Genomic DNA, 23,516 nt, shown 5'->3' on the forward strand with positions numbered 1-23,516 from the left:
TAGAAAAAAAAAAACGCTTAAACTACATCTGATCGCCATGGCTGACTAACAGTCGTAAAAGCCTGACAAATGACCACATATCATATAAATGACAGGATGAACCACTCCATGCCAATGCTGTATCATAAAAATACAAAAAATATCAAGTATCGTGTACCCAACCTAGCATTAAACTCTTGCCTATTTATCTTCACAGTAACTTGTTAATTTGTATTTCGTTTCAGTACGGGAAATGGTTTACAAAAGGTCGGTGTCCCGGTGTTTTTCCTGAAAAAGATTTTTTCAACGTACCTGACAAAGATGACACTTTGTCACAGGGTATCTTACATCCCTACCTAATTTTTTTACTGCATTCTGTATTACGAAAGTTGCATAATTCTGGTAATTATAAGAGAAACACCGACTTCATGTGAATGTCATTCGAAGATATAATGACGTAACTTATGACGTCATTAACTTGCCTCCTCCTCGATGGATAATTGGCTATTCGTGAAAAAGTCTCAACCTCTGGCAACAATGAAATGCAACCACTACTCCTTGTTGACACTTTGTAGACTTAAAGCCAAGCACTGGAACAGCAAAGGTCATTCAGTGATGTGTTATAACCCATGACATTTTTTTTTTCTTTTTGGCAAAGAAAGTTTTAATGTTGTTCCGCAAGTTTTATTTTATTAAGAAATCAACAACTATTGTTTCATAGAGCATATATAATTATCTTTCTGCACCTTATGGAAGTCAGCAAATGACGAAAACTTGGTAGCCTTGGATGTCCGAGTGTACTCCTTACCCAAAAAAGGGCCCTACTATTCATTTACCTGTTCAAGCTTACTTAGGGTTTGCTATGTGACCTCACTTTTAAACAATTGGGCAAGTCGAATCACAAAAGCTGTCCTGCAACCACAGGGACGATGACTTATCATAGCTGCCATTCTTGAAGCCTTGACAAGGTACGAATATTCATTCAGAATTTCAGAGACAGCTGTTTGTAGTCATCACCTTGTGGGAGGAGTCGAGATGTCATATGTTTACGTCATGTACAACTTTGAACCCATACATTAGAATGTTCAGCCACTGGATTTGGCTGCTTTATTTTACTCTTATGAATATACTTTTTTCTAATATAAGTAATAAAGAATACTGCCAAAAATTAGGTGGGAATGTAAAGTTTACTATGACTAAGTAATATCTTTGTTAAATGCACAGAAAAAAAGTTATTCCGGAGAAACACCGGGACAAAGGCTCTGAATCTCATTGTACTTGTAACGTAAAATGACGATTGATAGCGAAGAGTTTAATGACTCTGCTTCAGAGACCAAGACTACAACTTGTTGATGGTCAAGGTAAAAATGTTCATGAAAAATTGAATTACACGTTACCTTTTACCTGCGATCAACCACTCGTCAAAGTTCAGGTACAAAGCTCAGTTCAGACAAGAGACTGTTATCACATTGTAGTTTAATTTAATGTACATTTCAAATGGTAACAAAACATTTGCACAAAAAGATTGATATTTTCAATAACTTTATAAATTTCAAAGGCAAAAGAAAAATCCCAAGATCCCCACAGCAGCAAAACAGAATTAATCTATAACATTTACAACATGTTCTGTTTCATAACTATACTCTGTTTTTTTCCATCTGTCCATCCGCCTTTGGTGGTCGCGCATGGCAACACTGCTCCCCGGGCTTTAAAGAGTTACGCTATGTCTAAATTTTAGGTAAATAAAAGGATATCTGGGTGTACATTTGCAACTGAAAAGTGTTTTAATAATTTACTGTATGCGAATTACACCGTTAATATTCGAAAAAGGATATTATATAAAGTCCGGGACGCATGTTGCCATGCGCAAACACCATAGGCGGATGGACAGATGGAAAAAAACAGAGTATAGGTTAATTTCTTTTTGTAAAATATTTGGGGCCTCTTTTTTGGGCTAGATACAGCACAGTTTGAAGAGTTAACTTATAAATTAAATTTTTAAAGACAAAACTCGTGCTAGACGCTATTAGGCCTAAGATTATCGAGCCATAGCAACTTTATATAGATCTACAATACATTTCCTTAAAGCTTCAGGGTTTAGGCCTATAAGGAGTACCATAATATCCCAATAACAGAGATAGCTGACCTCAGAACCAAGTGGAATAGAGAAATTAAACTTCGTTCTATGCTGTCAAGATCGAAAGATGGAAGGAATCAAGTTTCCAAGCACTGAGACCTGCCGTAGCCTTACAAAGCATGCAAATGATATTTTACAATAGGGCTAATAACTGCGTGTCTGCAATGAAAAATAAATTACGTGTAAATACTATTACACTTACCAAGAGTCACAATAAAGAACGTTAAACTTTATTGACAGACAGATGTTAAGCCACCAATTAGAACAGATGAGGCAGATGTAAAATTACACCATCCATAACAGATGCAAGTGGTACTAGATGCCTCAACTTGAGAAACTAAACTAAAGCACTTGGCTACTCCAGGAAGACGGTCCTTTCATGCCAAAATGCAGGAAACTCGTTGCTTAAAAAACTGCCATTAACGCTTTTCGAGTAATATAATATATTAGAATTAAAACTTAACTGAACAAACCTTTGGTTCACGGTGATGAAGGGGATCAAGATGTACAATATTATAAGGAAATGTTTCAGTTGACAATATTTGTAACGCTGGTGGTCATTCACGCTATGACTTTCAAAGTTTTTGGTACCTATTGGTTTTCTTGTAACCTTTAAGAATGAGCGATTACAGTTGATTTCTCCTATTTTTTCTCATTTATAAGAAAATTGCCACAGATGCTTAGCTGTTGAGGTTACCGTCTTGGTTTCTTTGTTTGTTCCATACTCGAAAAATGTCTGCAGGCTGCTACTATAATTTGAGTTGCAATACCTCCATGGCTCCACCAGCTGCGTCCATGTTACTTTCTGGTCGGCGTCTCGCGGTTGCTCTTTTAATTATGTCTATGGTGCGTTATTGGTGACGTAGAACAGAATAGTTTGTACTTGCTTAAATTTGTCAGTGATATGATAAATTTGGAACTGTGACATGTCATGAACGCCGAAAGCGTATTTATTCTGAATGACAGGAGTATAAATAGGTAAATGAGTGTAGGCCCAGAGAACATTCAGAGGAGTCTACTGTAGGCTAGCCATATTCCGGCGCTGTAGATGTGATTTTTATTGGTTATGATTTTTGTTGGACGATTGGTTTTAATGTCATTTGGATGGTAAAGATTGGTTGATAAATAACAAGCAGCCCAAGTGTGGCCAGCGAAGGAAGTCCACAGTTGGAACCCAACAAGTCGAAGGTCTCTGGGATACTTTAGTGAGTGAGGAACAGTGAGGGCAAGAAATAAACAAGGTAAGTGAGCAAACCAATAGTATTTCTAATAGTTTTTTCTTGTTTCTCCTCAAAAGATTCATGGCGCTCTAGCCTAGGTTAGGTCAGGTACGTTATCTGAAGGATGGTGACCCGTCCCCATCCCGTACTGTATGGATTGGTTTCTTACATTAGGTTGGTTAGTTTAAGCCAGATTAGGTGAAGGTGGATCCTTTGTTAAAGCTAGTAGTTGTTTATCCTTCTCAACCCCCCCCCCCTCACCCAAGGAAATAGTAGCTAGTACTAGCAGTATCCCATTAGGCAATGTTAGGCCTATGAGGGGGAGTAGCTATTTAGGTGTTTCGTTACCTAGTTTGTATTTGTTATTAGCTAGGTAGTATTCAACCAAATTTGTCCATTTAGGCTAACATCAAAAACAGTTTGAGAAATTATATTTTACATTTCCACTTGTGACTTGTTTATAGCTAGGTACAAGAGTAACCATTGCCCTTTTGTGTCTTGGCCATCAACCCATGCCCATTCAGAAAGTAGACCTTTTGCGTATACAGATGGGCATTGCTTAATATTACAACTTGAATTGGGAGTTTGTGTGCTGTTTATAATTATTTTAAAGATATTTAATAGAAAATATCACTAAAATCCATCACAAATTTACTGATGGAGAGATATTTACCAATGAATGTTGTTAGTACCCACATGAACTTTTGAATGTTCTTTGTGTTTCCTAGGCTACAAGAATGGAACTCTTAATTAGATGGCCATCGTATTTGGAACACTTCGTGTTGGCGGTGTTGCCCTCTTGGTTCTTTTATTGTACTAAAGTTTAACTGTAATAGTGGGATTTGGAATAATCAAATGTTGCTTGAGATAAACTATTTTCCACGCAAAGGCATTGGTTTTTGGTGCACATCTGGGTAAATGTTTAGGAGAGGGCCACACCAGTTTTTTAAGGTTTAACGACGAAAAACGGCAAGAAACCACCAGATTGGTGTTGCAGAATCCATAGAAACATGAGGAAACTCTTTAAAATCAAGAAACTATCACTTACTCTTACACATATAATCTAGCCTTTAAACCTACTACTACAATTATAGGGGACCCCTTTGGGAACTGGGATTTTTGGGTGGGGGGAGCAGGAGAAAAGTGATTTGCGGGGCACTACCTAACGTAACATAACCGTCTAACCTAACCTAGGGCGCTGTACCCCTACCAAGGCGTAGCGGGAGGGCTTCGCCCCTCTGCAACCTCTCCTTGAGGGGACTACCTAACCTAACCTAGGGCGCTGTACCCCTACCTAGGCCTAGCGGGGAAGTGGCTTCGCCTCCCCTGTTACCCCCCCGTAAGGCCACTACCTAACACAACCATCAAACCTAATCTAAAGTGATGCTGCTGTATATATATCCTTATACCACCACTACTATAATATGCTAAATCAAGCTTACCTTAAAGTGTAGGTTGATAAAGATGTGCTGTTGCTTTGAGTAAAACGTGAAGCCATTGTGCAGGTTCTTTGACATACAACTTGAACTAGGAAGTGGCCAGGTACCCAATGAATTGTTAGGGGGAACAACCGACTGGACTAGCGGATCCAGTTTCCACCGTGTGTGAAGCCACCCTCCTAAAATGTACTTTTAACATGTCCTGACACCGGAGATGGGCGCCAGTCACGAGTTGTTGGTGGTGAGAACAAGAGCTCGAGATCTCTACTAGCCTTTCGAAGTAAGTATTTTCTCCAAACTTAAAAATTAAGGTCATATTTTAAGATTAAACAGAGGTTAATGAAAGTCTAGCCATACACAGCTTTTTTTTTTATAGTTAATGGTTAATTAATAATTATTTTAAATGAGTACATACTGATTATTTATAAATTTTATTGGCATATTCTAAGCTTTTAGTTTCTTAGGTTTAGATGTCAGAATCACAGACTAGACTACAGTAGCAACTACTAACATAGGCTAGGCGTATTGCTAGAATCAAAACGCAACATTATAAGGGACATATGCTAAAGTCTTAATATATGCAGTAAAAATGGGGGTGAACATTACATGCAGTTGAATATTACTCAAGTATGTATGGTATTTTCCCATTTTGGAGTCATATTTCTTCTGTCGGATTGGCGTCGTAACCCTAGAATATGTGTTGTAAGCCTGGAAATAATTTCTGATGAATATAATTGAAAGGCGTCGCAAACTCGGAATGTCGTAAGCCACAGCTGTCGTAAGCCGCGGACTGCTTGTATTGCCGCTGGGGGACGGCACCATACACCTACACTGAGCAATCTAAAACACTACCCGCGAAATTTGAATTTAGGCTGCCATCGAGTAAAAAATCTTAACTGTATAATTACTAGGTAAGTATATACAAAAACTTATTTTATTAGAGAAATATGATTTGTTTCGATAGGTAATACAAACCTTTCGGTCCTTTAACATATGGAATGTAATCAGCGGCAGTTGGAACCAGTCGTAAGCTTTGAACAAGGAGGTTTGGTAGTTAACTGCTTGTCCGGTAGTCGGGTGTCTCGTCCGGCTGGGAGGTGAAGCTTCACTCTGCTTTCGGCCGCCATCGGAACCAGACGTGCTCTTCGCCGCTCTGCCCGCTGTTGTTGTATGCTTGGATAATTCATTAAGAAGCATTTTTTCTCAACTTTCCCTTTTACTGAGTGCTTGTGGTGGAAACTTGTAAGTACTTTGTAATTTTGATTATTGTGTTTGTGCTCGTGAATCGTGTGAACATGGATTCTCGCGAGCCGGAGAGACCCCCCGCCCCCCGTCAGCCGCAGATTGAATCGTGTGAACATGGATTTTTGTGAGCCGGAGAGACCCCCCGACCCCCCCCGCCCCCCCGTCAGCCACAGATTGTGCCCTGGTGTGGAGGGCTGTAAGTGTGGGGCCTTTAGGTCTCTTGTGGAGGTAGACCCTCGTGACTTATGTACTTGGTGTCGAGGGCGTGAATGCTCTCGCACCGAACCATGTGATTTATGTGTATTGTGGTCGGGGGAGCAGTGGGAGCAATATGAGGGGAGGAAGAAGGCGCGTAAGCCGGCCAAGGAGTCGTCTGAGGGCTCTCCAGCGACTCCTTTGGTTACGGACACATCTTCCTCTTTCCTTCCTCCTTCTCAGCTCCCGCGTATGGCTCCTTTCCCTTCGGGGGGTGTATCGCAGTCCTTCTCCTCGCTTGACCAGTCGAGTGTGGAGGAGGGCACGCGGCACCTCGGCATCCAGCTGTATTCGGGGTCTTTCCTTGTTCAGGTGTGCATGCCGCAGGTGATGACCTCGGACAGGTCTGGTACTCGCTTGGGTCCAGGGGACACTGAGCATTCAGGGGTTGCTGTATCATCTGGCGCGTGGATCCAGGCCAGTCACCCATGGACCAGAGATGTCGACCACAACAGTGTCGACGCCGGGTTACGCTGCTCCTCCTCACCTAGTGTATACTCAGCACGTGGTGACGGCTACCCCCGACGGCTGCAGTGCAGGCTCCGCTGCCGGGTTTGCCGAGGAGAGAGGTCACCCCACCGCCTGGTTTCGCTGCTCTCGCCCCAGCCCCTGACTTTGTGTCCCAAGAGCTCTCCTCTTGACCTGCCCCCAGTACCAGTGATGACGCTGGCTCCTGCACCGCTACCAGTTCCCATTGCTGCCGCTTCTGTACCAGTTCCTGCTGTCGTCGCTCCAGCCCATGGTTCCCATTGCTGCCTCCACCGCTGGTCCCTCTGGACAGGTGCAGCTGGACTCTGTTGCTTCGGCAACTGCTCCAGCTCCCTCATGGATGGAGTACCTGATGGTGGTCCTGAGGAAGCTGACGAAGAAGAAGAGGAAGAAGAGGAAGGTGTCGTCGTCTTTATCGTCGTAGTCTTTATCGTCATCGTCTTCGTAGTCGTCTGCAGCCGCCTCTTCCCCTTTGAGTTCCAAGGCCGCACAGCCGAGGAAGAAGAATGTGCCTCTTCCCCCCCTAAGAAATCTTGCTCAGAGGCCTCTAAGGGTCTGTCCCACTCCGGTGGGACAGTTGGGGCTTCCGCTGGTCCTCATGTTCCTTCGGAAATGGGCCCCGTCTCTCCTTCCGCTAGGAAGAAGACGGGGACCGGAGTGGTACCGGCTAACACCGGCACCTCCTCGCCTGGCGCTAGAGGTTCTGCCTCGGCGCTAGGTACCGTCTCGGCCGCTCGTTCGCGAGAGGTACGGAGGGTATGGTTGCCCGCAGGTGACCGTGCAGCTAGGGTCCAGGCAGCCGAGCCAGCTCACCGCCAGGAACCAGGCATGGAGCGGAAGACTGGTGGCAGTCGCTCAGGCAACTCCCGCCAGGCCAGTGATCACTCTCGTGGCAATCCACTGGTTCCCAGGGTTGACGCGACGGTCCCACCAGACCGTACGCGAGTTAAGGCGAGGAAGAGGTCCCCCTGGTCGCCAGAACCAGCCTCTGCTGGTCCAGGCACCGTGACGCGCTGTGAGGACAGGCCACGCTCCCACCGCGACAGTGGACTCTACCGGTCCCCTGACCATCGCTCCCATCGGGACTGGACGGATAGGGTGACCAGCAGTAGCTCTCCTAACGCTTGGACCGTCGCTACTGTTCTCAGTTCAACGGTTCTCCCCAGGGACACCGCGCGACTAGGCCTGCAGCTCGATTGTCACTGCGGGTTGGTGATTGCCTGCAGCCCCCCAGCGCACTGGTTCTGCTGATGGGGAGGGGGGGAGCGACAGGTCTTCCTCTCCTATCCCTTCAACCTCCTCGGGCTACACCGGGAGGAGCGAGGCAATTAAGAGTGACCGCGAGGAGTGTGCTTCTCGCTGTCTCTCCACGAGGGCCTACGAGCCTGGCACAGTCTTAGGATCGACCAGATTGTACACCCAAGTGGTTGGAGGAGACCAGGAGGGGTCTGTTGTGGTTCTTCCTGTGAAAGGAGGAGGGTCTCAGGAGGCGTTCTCTCTGGATGGACTTGACGGTCCATCCCCTCAGGACACAGTCACTCCCAAGATTCAGAGATCTTTCACTGAGGTTATTACGCTGATTCATCAGCACAATGACCTCGGGGAAGGATCGGTGCTCCCGCCCTCCAAGCCTACATCTGACTCTTAGTATGAAGAGTGAGATAAAACGATTTTACCTCAAGTTCTTAGAAAACGAGGTTCTTGAAAGGTGACTTGACTTGGGAAGAGTACCCTCAAAGAATATATATATATATATATATATATATATATATATATAATATATATATATTATATATATATATATATATCGATAATAATATATTATATATACACATATACATATACATATACATATACATATATCTCCTACTAACAGCTCTAAATTTTATCCTCTTGCTTCTATGTCCAGTTCCCTCACTTCCTTCAACAGAAATTAATCTTTAAAGCGAGGTGATTATCTGCCTTGCCAGTTCTCCTATACCTAAGTCACTGATATACTCCTCTGAACCTGGGAGAAGTCATACTGAACGTCCAAGGGAGACTGGTGGACATTACCCCGGGTAATTGCCCCCTTGATCGAACCTGTTGCATATTCCCAGGTGTGGACAGACAGCCACTGAAAAGGCATCTTCATGGAAGTGTTATGGAGGAGGTGACTATTGAGCCCTTTGGACATCCTGTCATTCTTCCCTGAACCTGGGAGAAGACATACTGGAGGTCTTCTGAGGGGTTTGTCCCTGGGTAATTGCCCCCTTAGTCGAGCCTCTAATCCAGGAGGTCTCGACAGACAGTCACTGAAAAGGCTTCTTCACGGAGGTGTAGTAGGAGTGGTGGTTATCCGGCACGTTGAATATCCGAGACCTAAAGTCCATGTTATATTCCCATTGGGAGGAGACATATTGGCTGTCCAAGGGAGTCTGATGGAGTCTGCTGGGTAGTTGACAACCCTTAATGGATGGATACCCTCACATGAGTAGTAATTACAGGTTGGAGGTGGCGGACGGATTTGCTGTGGTGAGTAACAATATTACATGCCATCTATAGCTCATAAATTCACTAATGGCAACTTTTAGATTGGTCTAGATGAGAGACTGAGCAGCTCAGGAGCTTAGTTGTGATCTTGACTTCAAGGGAGGATGTACTGCCTCTGTCTCACATGATGTCTTTTTATAAAGTTGCTCATAAATATACAAAGGGGTTGCTGTTGGTTTCAGTGCAAAAAAATATTAGAAAAAACATGTATAAATCCAAGAAATTTGCTGCAGCTTTGTTCTCAGTAAATTTATTTAAATATTTTCCAACAAAGATGCTCAGAATTTATTAGTCTTATTTCTTATCTGTTTTGATATTGTGTGACCTGTAATTATAATTTTACAAAAAATAAATTTATTAGGGAAAACATGTATAGCTTGGTAAAATTTACGATCATCTTGTAAAAGAGGCCTCACAGGCGCTTGTAAATAGTTATTTTCAACTTCTCTTGGAAGGTAGGGGAAATTTTTTAGAATTTTTTTCTTACACTATGTGCATTTGCATACATTCTTCTTTCCATTGATTTTTTTTTTTTTTTTTTTTTAAATTGGCTGACCTCAAAGTTTAGCCAGCCTGGGGTTCTGCATATTAAGTTTTTGCCTGGCTCCTAAGGGTTAATTGCACCTGTAGCTAATCCCAGGTGACGATAGACAGTCAGTTAGAAGGTACCTCATTGGATCTTCACCATCTTTCATGTAGTCAGAGGCTTCCAGCAGTGAACAGTGGCACAGTAGTGATAAATCAAAACCATTGAAAATGTCTGCTGTCAAAGTGTCCCGCATCCCTCAAGTGACATGTAAAAAGATCAGGGAATATGTGCCTCCTTGCAGTTTTTGGGATACCCTGGAGCAGTTTTCTTCAATATTGCCAGTGTGTGCAACGGTGACCGAACTTTCATTGGCTCCCACAGCTGAGCTCTCTGGTGGTAAAGCGCTTGGTGACTGCCTCCTGAGCGCTCAGTGGCTACTGAGCTTTCAATGTCTCCTGAGCACTCAGTGGTTTCCATGCTGCCAATGTCTCCTGACTGCCTAGTAGCTCCCCAGCATCCAGTAGCTCTCCAGCGCCTAGTAGCTCCCAGCATCCACTAGCTCCTCAGTGCCCACTTGTCCCTGTGCTTACAGTTTTACGAACATTTAGTCAAGAGCATGAAATGAGTACCAGAGTTTCTGGTGGCAACTTCCTGACAGCAAGTTCCTGCTTCTTCAAGTTTGGATCCATCACTAGACTTCGCCTTTTCTTTGGAATCAGAGGAACAAATAAGGCAAGTGTCTTTGGTGTTACCCCCTCTAGAGGAACAAAGAAGGCAAGTGTCTTTTCTGTTCCCCACTCTAGTACTTTGATGGATCTATCATTGCTGAAGATTTTATCCATTGTCTGAATTGTCTTTACTGGAACTGGGATTGAGAGTCATTGCCTAGGTTTGTCACTCGATGCTGTCTGGTGCAGACAAGGATAGTTGGATTGTCTGCTCTTGTTCAGGATTTTGGAAGAGAGAGCTGTGGTACTCTCACCTTTCTTCTTCTCGGCTCCTGATGATGAACTTCCAACACCCGCTCATGAACTTTAGTTTCTTTGTTTAAAGGACTTTGTGGGTCTCAGGTCAGGAGTACATGAGCCCCTCTGTAGTGGCACAGAGTAGCATCGGTGTGTGTGTGGCAGGGATGTGGCTTTCAATAGATTTCATTGTTAATACCCTGGTCTTAGGGATCCTTTTAAAATTTTCCTTTCCACTACGAACAATCCCACATAGCGTTCGGTCTGTACGAGGTGTTGTTAAGTCTTCAGGTTACCCATGTGTCCACATGACCATCAGAATCCATAGGTCGACAGCTGGTCCACAAGGTCCAATAGGTTACCTTTCTTTACAGATCTTACAGCTGGTTCAGGTTGCCCCAGGCCCCTCAGTGTGAGGCACCTTTAATGTCTACCAGAGAAGTTGCAAGATTGCTCGTTTGTCTGCAGAATGGAGACAAACCAGAAGGCCCGTATTCTGGTACGGAGTTTCTTAGTTCAAGGACCTGTGCTTTGACATCTCTGTAGTTGTTGGTCTACATGTAAGACTTGACATCAGTCTTCTGCTTTCCACCTCAAATTTTGGTTGAGAAACCCATGGGGGAACTGCAAGTTTCTGGGTGATGCCCCTTGGAAGATGAAATCTTACAAATGTTGGAGACCTGTATCTTTGGGGCTGCAGTGGCGATTGACCTTAGTTTACACCTGGACGGCTGGCTGTAGTTCTCTCTAGATGAGGATATCATTCCTAATATATATACTTCATAGAGAAGCAAGGCTTGTTTTTCTCTCATTTTCTCATCAAGCAAGACAACCTCCACTGTGAGCAGTTCATGTTGATTTTGATGCAAGTTATCATAGCTCTTGCAGACGAACTAAGTGCACGTCTTTTCCACTGGGTAGATCTTGCGTCCCCTGGTTGGATGGAACAAGAGTTCATGGGGCAGTCCGACTATGAGCCTATTTGCCTCTCCTCGGACCTCTGAAACTTCAAAGAGCTCGTCAGTTAAAAGTTTTCTGCTAGACATATTGCATAAACTATTGTGGTGGCAGCTGTCATTCTGCTAGATCTTGGCTATCAGACTAAGTGGGCTATTTTTGGAGCCGTTGTTGCAGTCTCTACCCCTTCTCTTAGAGAAAATCTATGGCCCCCTTTTTTTTCTTTTTTGGGAAGTCCCTTCTGTACCTTATTAGATCTACATCTTTTGTGCTCCATCAGTGAAGGGTATCAGACTATGCTTAACTACCCTGGGATCTTTAGCCATAATGAGGTCCCACATTTTCTTTTCGGTCTCCCTTAGGAATTATGGGGCATCATTGGCTCTGAAGAAGAGAAAACCACCTCTCCAGCTACAGCTTTCTGGTTTTCCTGAACAGGTTCGGATTAAGATCACTTTCTGAGTGGGCTTATTCTTGATATGCTCAAAGAGAACTTTTGTCTTCTTTTTATGTGAAAGCTAAGGACACCAGCCCAGAGACACTTTAGCTTTCGGGCACTATGTGTCCTTCACTTCCATTCTGCATCGTCCAGCTAGAAGTAGAATCATCTTCTACCTTTCATTTTCTTAGGAGTGAAAAGTGAAACCAGAGCTCCTAGCTCTCCTGGCACCCAACTCGTCTAGATCCCAAAGGTAGGGCTTCACGGTGCTTTGAACTTCTAGCTCATCTGAAGCCCAGTTTGCCCGGTGACAGCTACAATCTGGCATCAGCTACTGTCTGACACAAGCTGTAGAACCATGAGCTTCAAGCTACAGCCTAGTGACATCTCTTGTTCTGAGCTCCCACCAGTCCAGAGCTATTAGCTCGACTGGCATACAGGGCATCTGGCGCCAGTTACAGCCTGACACCAGATGATTCTTCCGAGCAACCAAAGTGCTCTCTGTCTTTGTGGGAAAATAGGGAGGTTTCTGTTTATTTGTAGTTTTCAGAGGACTGTCCTTTACATATAGTGATATGCAATGTCTGTTTCATCCACTGACTAGAGTGGATTACACTTAAGGACTTTTACCTTGAGGCACACTAAGAATTAGGAGGGATGCTTGCCTTCTTCTAAGTAAAGGTAAAGATGTCAGAGGAACCTCTACCCTTTTAGCTTACATATATTCTATGCCATGTACGTCCATTCTGCCTTCAAACTACTGGGAATATAATCGTTCTTTGTTTATCAATAATTTTATGGAGGTTAAAAGAGTGTTCAGACCATTTCTAATGACTGGTATGGTATAGTGGAAAGAAGCATAGGATTTTTTCCTATTATCTCTTTACCTTGTAATAAGGTATCGAGTTTTGCAGAGTCAGGGGGTGCAATGCACATGAAGCACCCACCACTCTCAGTGAATGGGTTGTGGTTTTACTTCAGTGTAGGTGACAATATTGCATGGTGGTTTTAATTTGGTGCTGCGCCCAGATCAAGGGCAGGCACCTATCATGCTTTACCAGCATTCGGACATGAATCTTTGCTGTAAAACTCCCACTTATGTTGTAGGTGATGCCTGGCTATTCCGCCACACCACTACAGGTTGAGCACCAACCAAAGGCAGTATCCCAGTAGCTCTCTTAACTGATAAGGAAACTAAAAGCATTATATTCAGTGCCAGCAACATTTGTATTTCAATTTATTACATAACTTAATATTTTTTAGTAGTATATGTCCATGTCTCCTACTTTGTGTCAATGTGGGAATCAGCTATGTAATTACTTGGTAAGTTACACATATAAAAATGACATTTTTATAATAAGATAAAGGTTAATATATACTTCCCAAGTCAGTACAGAATCGGAGCCCAACCCTCTCCTGCTGTGATGGACATAACGCATGAACAAGCTGAGTTTTCTGCTTACAGTCGTTCGTGTTCTCCCGTGAAATTTTGAAGTCAAGCTGCCTTATAAGTGGAACTTATAGCTATTAAGTACTTGGTAAGTATATATAAAACCTTATTTTATTATAAAATCCATATTTAGTGTATCGAGTCCAGAGAGAATGGGCTCCTTTACGTTTAAAACCATTGTTTGTGTTGACGTAGGCAGTGAATTGTAAATGATAGGTAGTCCAGAAAGGAAACAAGTCATGGTGCAAGCCACCTTCATCCCAAAATAAATACCGAGAGAGGAAAAGAAAGAAATATATAGATGGAATAGAGGATGTATTAGAGAGGAGGACACTGAACGGACAGGAAGCGAGAGGATGTTTGCAAGATGGTGAGTGGCAGTGTATATGGAGGCAGATTCAGTGCACTGCTGTTGAGATTTTGCTTTAAACAGTTAGTTTTGTGGGAATATGTATAATTCTTTAATTGGAAATGATTTTATCGGTGATAAATGTCTTTTTCTCTTTGGTAGCCACTTTGCGTTAGAGGAAATTGTTGATATATATATATATCATATATATATATATATATATATATATATATATATCATATATATATATATATATATTGTTTGTGTGTACATATAATGTTTATATGTTTTATAGTAGAAAATATTGAGCCATTTGTTATGTATGTATGCATCGTATGTAGGTAAATGTGCTAAAATATAAATTCAAGAAAACAAGTTACTCTGAAGCTTAATAAATTGTAATCATAACAAACAAACGTAATTCAGTCTTGCTTTCTTCAACACGATAATACTTTTATTCTTTGTCACTCTGCGTCTCCTGATAGCTAATTCACTTGCAATCAGCCTCTCAGACATCGTTTTCTTCATCAGTATTCCGGCAAGAAATCACTGCAGGGGAAACTTCGTCAATTTTTAAAAGTGCAGGCCATCTCTCGAGGAGGCCGTAGTGGTAAGGGAGGGGAGAGGAAAGGGGGATGATAGACAGCGGTACTGGTCTATTTCCCTTTTCCTCGTCCTCGTACCCCATTAAACATCCCATTACCCCTTCTACACGTCTCAATGTTCTGTAGAACCCGCTCCCCCCCCCACCCCCCCCCCCCCCCCCCCCCCATCTCACACACAGTACTAACCACACACACACGCACATAGGCGGGTCTTCTCCCTCATTGCTCGTGGCCCTCCTCGTGTTCATTATTCTGATCAAGGTGTCTTTCTGTGTGTGTGTTTTTTTTTTAAAGAACTTTTAATTGTTTAACGCACTCCTGATGCTGGTTTTCGTATTTTTTTTCTTTTTCAATTTGATAAAGAAACATGAAGACTTAAGATATTTCTGGAAGAGAAGCAGCTTTGGTTCGGACAGTGATTTAGTGTTGTTTTCATAAGAGGCTTTTTAGGCTTGGCACACATGCTATATATATATATATATATGTATATCCTATATACATATATATATATATATATATATATATAATATATATATATATATATATATATATGTGTGTGGTGTGTGTGTATATAATATATATATATATATATATATATATATATATATATATATATATATATATATATATATATATGATATATATTATATATATATATATATAATGCTGTTTCCCCCATAATGAGGTGGTTTCTCAGAAGAGAAACGACAAAGATGACGGCCATATTCACTTATATATTGCTAAAGTATGGATGAATATTATGCACTAAACTTCCATACCACTAGCTGCATCATACACAATTCAGAAGGCTCACTAGCAGTTTGTCGAATCCCTTACCCACACTGCACCACTCGCCTTCAACTTGCCAGTTCACTCTTGCCTTCTGGATGTTGAGGTCCCTCCTTTCCCTTACCTATGTCACACACACTGTTTATCGCTTTCTTGGTCTTTTTTTTTTTCCCTTTCAAATTGCATACTCTTGTCACCAACCTATCATCATCCATTCTTTCCATGTAATCAGACAGAACACTGATCGATCCTTACACTTATACAAACCATTTTTCTGCTCCTATGAATTTTCACATTTCTAACTCAGTTTTCCTTATAACACAACTATTTATCAAACTTTTTATCTGTGCAGCTTACACTTTAACACTTTCATTAGTATTCAGCATCTACACTTCACTTCCATGAAGATAAATTTATTAAAAAATCTCTGTACTTCCCAGGCTTAACTTCCTTAGAGACTCCAGTGAGTAACAGTAGTACAGAAGATAAGAGGTAATTTGAAAAGCTATTAGACATGTTACTAGAACACAACATTCAGCAAATAAATCACCTGCCAACGAGAAAGGATAATATTTTAGACCTAGTATTTGTGAATGAGGTGAATTATGTTAAAGAAATAATAGTGTATAATACGAATATTTCAGACCATAATGTCATAGTCTGTTCCAAAGCAAGTGAAAACAGAGATAAGCAAGAGAGGAAAAAGTAGGAAGAATATGGAAAATACAATTTCTATAGTAAGAATATGAAATGGTCAGAAATAAATGAAGAATTAAACAAAGACTGGGAAAACATTCGTAAGTGAAAATATTCAGGTAAATATGGAGATATTATTTAAAATATTAGAGAAAATAGTGAATAAGTATATGCTGGAGAAGAAAAGTAAATATCAGTCATGCATACCAAGAGACAGAAGAATCTTGTTCCAGAAAATCAGAAAGTGGAAAAAAGGTCTTGCAAAAGAAAAGAATGCATGGAAAGTGATGGAACTAAAAGGTAAGTTAGAAAATGCAGAACAAAAGATTATACAATCAAAAGAAAATGGAAAATGAGATTTAGAGAAGAAAAGACTCCAGAAAATATCAAGCAAAACCCCATACTATTTACTTATATGTGAAAAAGATTAATAAAAGAAGAGTAGAAATATGCCTTCTAAGAAATGAAGGGCGATTAACAAATAAAAAAAAGGAAATATGCAACATAGTAGAAAGATATAAAAGAGAATTTACACCTAAAAGTGATAATGAAGATATTGATGCAAAAATTAGAGATGAAAATAATGAATATTTATCGAACATAGATATTAATGAAGCCGATATTGTGCAGGCTATTAATGAAATTAAAAATGGATCAGCAGCTGGACCAGATGGCGTCGCTGCCATTTTCTTAAAGAAAGTAGTTCATTCTATTGCAAAGCCACTTGCAGTATTATTAAAAAAAATTATAGATACAGGCAAGATTTATGTTGAACATAAATTAGCATATATTACCCCTACTTTTAAAAGTGGTTCAAGACTAGAGGCAAGTAATTATAGGCCTGTGAGTAATATCACATATTATGAAAGTGTATGAAAGGGTAATGAAGAAAACTATAATGAAACATATAATGAAAAATAATTTGTTTAATATAGGACAGAATAGTTTTGTACCTGGAAACAGCACACAAACCCAACTGTTAGTCCACCGTGAGAACATAAATAAAAATATGATAAACAAAAAAGATACAGATGTGGTTTACCGAGAATTTGCAAAAACTTTTCACAAGGTAGACCATAATATATTAGCGAAGAAAATTAGAAGACATAATATTGTGGACAAAGTAGGAAGAGGCATAAAAGAATTTTTGCAAAACAGAAAACAGATAGTGATTGCTAACGATGAGAAATTGGATGAAACTAAGGTAATATCCGGTGTTCCACAAGGTACGGTGTTAGCTGCATTGCTGTTTGTTATTATGATTGCAGACATAGACGGTAATGTTAAGGACTCGGTAGTGAGAAGTTTCGCCGATGACATAAAAATAAGTAGAGAAATTACTTGTGATGAAGATAGGAATTCGCTACAAAGAGACCTAAACAAAATATATGGATGGGCAGAGGTAAATAGGATGGTATTTAACTGATAAATTTGAATCTATAAATTATGGAAATAAAGAAGGAATGCTATATGCATATAGGGGACCTAATCTCCACCAATGGCTCCACGCCTGGATGTGGTGGTGGGGCTTGTGAGGTGCGAGGAAGGGATGGACATTGGTAGTCGGGCAGTTTTCTACCCTGTCAGGTGCAACCATGCTACTAAGTCCATTTCTGAGCATCCAAACTAAGTTCGATCCTCTTTTGAACCTTCTACTTTTTTCAGTTTCACTTCTTCCCCTGCCAGGATAAACCAAAAGTTGATGACCTTAGACTGTTAATGGATGATGGCTGTCACAACTCTTGTAATGTGATGGTGGCTGTCACAACTCTTGTAATGTGATGGAGGGTGGGTATGGGTGGCATTCCTCCTCACCGTAAAATTCGAGTACCTGACGTGTTCGAGTGAGGGAAAAGTCTTATGTCAAACTTGGTCCCCAGTACTGGGTCGGATCTCGACCGACTGACGACGCCTCATGTGCTGGGGATCAGGTGTATAACCAGGAAGTAGCCTCTAGGGGTGGCCTCTCAATGTGGCATTCCACACCCCTCCCTTGTTGGGCTCCATGGAGGGTTGAGGACTACCTGACTGAAAACAACACTTTTGTGTATATGTATTCTTTATTTTGCCCTATTGTTGATGACCCCAGCGTGGAATTAGACTTGGCTACTGGATTCAGTCAAGACAGTAACTACCATAACAATGGCACCATACAAGCCATTAATAAGAAATAATAAGAAAAGGAAAATGTACAAACCCAACCCAACATTAATTCATTTTGACCATATTTTTGGGACAGATAATTGATCCAGATTTTTTGTTCTCAAAACAGAGAGGAAAATTTCTTCCTATGTTTTAGAGGACAAATGATTAAGCTTACACCCAACTAGAGAAATGAGTTTCAGAGCACTGAAATTTAATGGATGGCTGATTAAAGCCACAACAAAAGACCAGTCAGAAACATTTCAGAACATAAAAGAAATTCAAGGGGTAAATATAATGATGAAAAACTATGACATGCTTAACTATATCCAGGGTACAGTTGTACTACCCCAAATTCAAAATGAGGAGGAATTACCAGAAAAGAATATTATATTAGAATCACTAAAATTAAGATACGATAACATTCATGACCTGGAGTTATATCAAATATCAAATTCCAAGCAAAAAAAAAAAAAAAAAAAAAAAAAAAACGAGGTTTCCATCAAAATAGCAAAAATCAAATTTACATGGCAAAATTTACCAGCAAAAGTTGAAGTACTTGGTCAAAATAGAGAAGTACGTCCTCAAGTACCATTTGGTTGCACATTTAAGAAATGCCAAAATAAAGAAATATGTGCAATGTGTGGTTCAGTAAAACTGAACAGAGTGGAATTGCGCAAATATTAATTGTTGATTTGCTCAGCATGCAAAGTCAAAAGAATGCCCATTCTATATGTACAATACAGAATTAAAACTACTGGTGAGTAGAACTGGAATGGCAGCAAGAGAGGCTAAGATTGAGTTAAAAGTTAGAGGGATACTTGACCCAAGCAAAAATCCATCATATAAAAATATGTTGAAAAATACGGTTCCCCAAATATCTAATGCTTGTTTAGAAAACAGAAATCTAATACCTGTATTTATCATAAAAAACAAATATGCTGCTCTATCGTCGTTAGATGATCATGATGCCAATACTTCATGTATTCTCTACCATATCAGAGAGCAAGGGGAAAAAGGCGAGACCCTGGAAATGGGACCCCTCCGAAATAAAAAAAAAAAAAAAAAAACTTGACACCAAAGATAACTTGGTGTAGAAGCTGAAACATTAACCACCTCACAATCAAACGAGTTCTCAGAAAATAACACCATTGTACATATAACTCCATCACCCATAATAGGACAAAGAGTAAAATCCTTAACTCATCCTCAACCCCGAACAACTAACAATATTCATCAACAAGCTGCCTCTGTTGAAATGGACTCCTCTTCTAGTCTCGGTTAAACAAACAAGACATGCACAATCACTCAAAATATAAATACCTTATCCACTCATGATAAATTATGTGGATGTAATGAATGTTTCATTGTTCAGTTTAATACAATGAAACTTCCATCTACAAGCAGCCTCACTAATATGATTAATAATTTCATCAAATTCAAAACTAAAAACCAACAGGAAAATCTAGAAAAACACTCCGAAGATCGTATGTGTGTAGACCATCTAATTAAAACTCGCTCATCGAGTGCTAGTGGCATAGAACATTTATTGGAGTAAATAAAACAAAAACAAAAGTCCCAAGGAGAAATTACCAAGAGAATTAACATAAAGTCAATTATTAAGAAACCTTCAGCTTTAAATGAGTATGCAACCACTATTAGTAAGCAGAAACAATGTTCTGCTTGACAGAGGCCTTCCTCCACAATAGCATTCAACTCTTATATTATTCAATGGAACATAAATGGTTTAAAAACGCGATTACATATAGGAGAAATTCAAAGATTATTAAAACAATATGAACCAAAAGCAATATGCTTGCGACATACAAATGAAAATGTCTCGAGAATAGGCAATTATACGTTAGCATCACATTCAGTTCCTGATATGAATACATTAGGAACAGTAATTTACGTCAGTAACCGAATTACTTACGAAAATATATTGATTAATAGTTCTGAATTCCAACTATCTGGAATTAAGCTCCATATTAACAACTCTACTTTTAATTTGTATAATATTTACAACCAACCTTCATGTAATTATGATTTACAAAATCTACTTCAAGTGTTACGTAATATAGGTGATGATTTTTTAATGGTTAGAGATTTTAACGCCCACAGCCCATTATAAGATTCCTTTTGCAATAAAACAGATTCACATGGTAACAAGATTGAACATATGATTGATAATCATAATCTTTGCAAATTAAGTGAAGGAGATATAAGCACTTACTTTTCAAAATCCCATGAAAGTTTTTCATCCATAGACTTAGGTATTTGCTCATCTAACATAGTTGACAGATTTGATTGGAATGGTTTAGATGATCCATATACCAGTGATCATTTTCCAGTTTTAATATTCTGTTTGGGATATACCCCAACACCAACTATCCCACGATATAATGTAGATAAGGCAGACTGGGACCAGTATGAAATTAAAACCAGCCAGATCCCTCCATTTACACCAGTACAAGGTCATGATGAGATTGTAGACGTCTTCACAAACTTTGTAATTACAGCTCCTGACGAATCTATATGTAAGTCAACTACCACTCGTAAGAAACATTCAGTACCCTGGTGGTCTGACACACTATCCCACCTGATACAAGAAAAACATATTATAGTTAGAAGATTATAAACCCTGGATAATAGATTTAATGCTTTAAGTAAAAGAACTCTAAATTTTGAGAAGACTGCCAAGAAACTTTTAGGCATTATTATAGAAATCAGTCTACTAAAATCTCATTGCAGTCAGATCTTGGCAAGATTTAGAAAGGAAGCCATCAGAGGAAAAATAATGTCATCGAACAAGTATGTATCTAGCATATCTGATACAACCTCAATAAGTAAAGTCTTGGAAAAATTTAGGAAAATTTATGGATCTCATATTGGATCTCAGACATATACACTATTACATAATGGCCAACCAGCACATGATAATGCCGCAATTTCGAATATTTTAGGGCTTAACATCGAAACAGTAAGTAGTATAATCAATATAGATCTCTTTTAAGCTCCTATTCTGCCTCGTGAGCTTCATTAAACACTTCAGGATTTGAAAATGCAACACCAGAACGTCTGCTTCACAGAAGCTTCGTGTAATTCCTTGTGAATCTTTCATGGGGAGCTTTTCATTAGAGGGGATGGAATGATTCAGCTGTTAGTGAGTTTGTGCTCGCAAGAATACTACAGTCTGTTTTACGAAATATCGTCGGTTATATGTTTCCATATATTCAAGAGATTATTTTGTGTGGGGGAGAGGGGTAAAAAGGGATTATTTTGTTAGGGGAGGGAGAGGGGTAGAAGAGGCAATAAGTGCCATTTCTGTACAGCGCTGTGGTGAACTATTCAGATGTCCTTACCGTAAGATTGACGTCTTATCTTTTACAGTAAGCATAGATTTTGTTTGTAAAGTTGTATATGTTAATAAGTTATGAACCAATATTATCTATTACATAGATTTTTATAGATGGTGATATATTTGTTCTTATGAACTTTACCGCCATTAGCCATAAACATGCTGGCTAACTACTTTTGAAGTATATTTCTGTTCCTTTTGACGAACTGTATCGTTGGTTTCCCCGCTGCTGCCATCACATACGGATGCGCAAAATTGAAGATAGTAGCGGTGGTGTGGTATCTGTTTTCCAGTTTCGAATTTTAATATTTAATTTCTTTTGCTAGTTAGCAAATGAGTTTTTCTGTTGTTTAGAATGCTTCCATCATAGTTAATACGCTTTCAGCATGGATTTTATATTCTCTATGCACACAGGTACTCATTTCCTTCGCTTACTCAGGAAACTATTGCAGTTTGTTCATTATTGTTTTGCTTTCGCGGATAGATTAATCTTGAGAGCTTTCGACCTTATGAGATATGACTTATGCATCATCTTTTGGGACTGGCAACCTCTAATACCCATGTACGTTTCAGAACTGAGGGTTAAGAACGGAGATAACTATACTGTTTTTTTTCATCTGTCCATCATCTGTGGTGTTTTTGTATGGTAACACTGCGTCCCGGCCTTTAGATAGTTACATTCAGCTTATATTAAACGATTATAATAATATCCTATTTCGAATATTAACGGTGTAATTCGCATACAGTAAATTATTAAAACACTTTTCAGTTGCAAATGTACACGCAGATATCCTTTTATTTACCTAAAACTTACACATAGCGTAACTATCTAAAGCCCGGGACGCAGTGTTACCATACAAAAACACCACTGGCAGATGGACAGATGAAAAAAAACAGAGTATAAGCAATAAACTCACAACTCGACTTCTTGAAAGTAAAGTAATAGAAATCTGTGGAAACGAGAGCAGGTGGAGGATTTCCGGTTGGGAAATATTCCCTTTCGTGTTATCCCGATGGAGTGGATTAAGTTTTTACATTTTTGCATTTTCCGGCTATTTCTTGATGAGTTTGTGAGTAGTGTGTGTGTGATCGTTTACGTGTGATCATGTGGTATGACATTTTGTGCTAAGGAATGTTTAAGTCTTTTAAATGGCTTAAGTGTAGGAAATAGGATGTTAAGAATTACAGTGCATGTAGGAAAAAATTTGTTTGCCAAAGCAGCATACTTGAACGAAAAAACAATATTTGGGCGTTTTAATGTAAACCCAATATGCATGTGTTGACCAGTGCACTAAAGTACGTAGCTGGTGGTTATGGTCCTGAGATGGCGTTGGAGAAGGGGAGAAAAAAAATTGAAAGGCGTATGTCAACAGTTCATCATCAAAATTATGCCGACGTTTCATAATTCAGAAACCGGAGGATCTCGCCTTAGCGGAGTGAAATCATTAATCAAATCATAATCACTCTCCCCATATACACATATATCGAGAATCTCATATTCGGGCGAGTTCGTAATTCACATTATCCTAAAGTGATTATGATGTTGTATTGTAAATGTTTAATTTGATGAGGAGGAATTGTAAATTATGAGTTGAGTATTCACAACCTTGTCGAACCAACGTAATGCTAACATAATGAAACTAATTTGTGATTAGATGAAACAAGTGAAATGCGGATTTTCTTGCATCCTCTAGTCAACTCTATTCTACTTTAAACCTATTCATTTTGACTAAGATTTGTCTTAGGAATGTAGTTGAGAGCTTTTCCATTCTTGTCATTATTTTTATTATGGAATTTCCAGCACTGTTAACAGTAGTACGAGTAGGAGTTGTAGTTAGAGTAGTAGTATCAAGAAAGACCGAGGCATGAAGAGAGAGCGAGAGCAAGAGAGAGAGAGAGAGAGAGATAGTGTGCATGTGTGTGTGTTCGATATAAGTTCTT

At 40.0% G+C, this 23,516-nt stretch overlaps 1 long non-coding RNA gene across 1 annotated transcript in view; it reads left to right on the top strand.

The window, feature by feature from the left end:
* The first annotated feature begins 2,742 nt into the window (after positions 1 to 2,742).
* LOC135196022 (uncharacterized) overlaps positions 2,743 to 23,516 on the top strand; it is a 310,195-nt gene continuing 289,421 nt past the window's right edge. Inside the window, exon 1 of the long non-coding RNA XR_010310278.1 lies at positions 2,743 to 3,357. This is a non-coding gene — a long non-coding RNA (uncharacterized LOC135196022). The remainder of the gene's footprint in view (positions 3,358 to 23,516) is intronic.

The sequence above is a fragment of the Macrobrachium nipponense genome, chromosome 17, assembly GCF_015104395.2.
Source record: "Macrobrachium nipponense isolate FS-2020 chromosome 17, ASM1510439v2, whole genome shotgun sequence".
Lineage (NCBI taxonomy): Eukaryota > Metazoa > Arthropoda > Malacostraca > Decapoda > Palaemonidae > Macrobrachium > Macrobrachium nipponense.